The sequence below is a fragment of the Cuculus canorus genome, chromosome 11, assembly GCF_017976375.1.
Source record: "Cuculus canorus isolate bCucCan1 chromosome 11, bCucCan1.pri, whole genome shotgun sequence".
Lineage (NCBI taxonomy): Eukaryota > Metazoa > Chordata > Aves > Cuculiformes > Cuculidae > Cuculus > Cuculus canorus.
In genome coordinates this window covers 2,639,724-2,640,186 of record NC_071411.1, presented here as the reverse complement: position 1 = coordinate 2,640,186, position 463 = coordinate 2,639,724, and positions in this window count along the sequence as shown.

Sequence of the window (463 nt, the reverse complement as noted above, 5' to 3'; positions counted from 1 at the left end):
GCATCAGGAGTGATTGAAATAAAAGCATCAGTACTTCATGCCTTGTTCTGTTGTTCCAACAGTTAAGGGTGTTTTCATTCCAGTTTAACAAAGCCCAGGATGCCAGATGCATGTGGAAATTCATCCCAAGAGGTCGGTTGACAGACGAAGACATAGTTCAGGATAATTCAGTAGTGCTTAAAACCATCTGAGCGCTTGACTGGACAGTGCTGAGGGCTGCGCAGTGCAGGGCTTCTTATTTCAGGGTTTTAATTTGAACCTCACTTTTGAATGCCCAAATCCTTATAAATTAATGAAATACCATAGTTCTGGACAGTACTCAGTAATAGCAGCTGTCTTTTGGACGGCATCTTTTTTATGTAAGAGCCTTTCTATCTTCCAGTAAAATTCCTTCTGCTGTTCCCATAACAGGATTTATGTACATATTTCAGGGCAGGAAGTGTCCCATGTATTTATATATTCA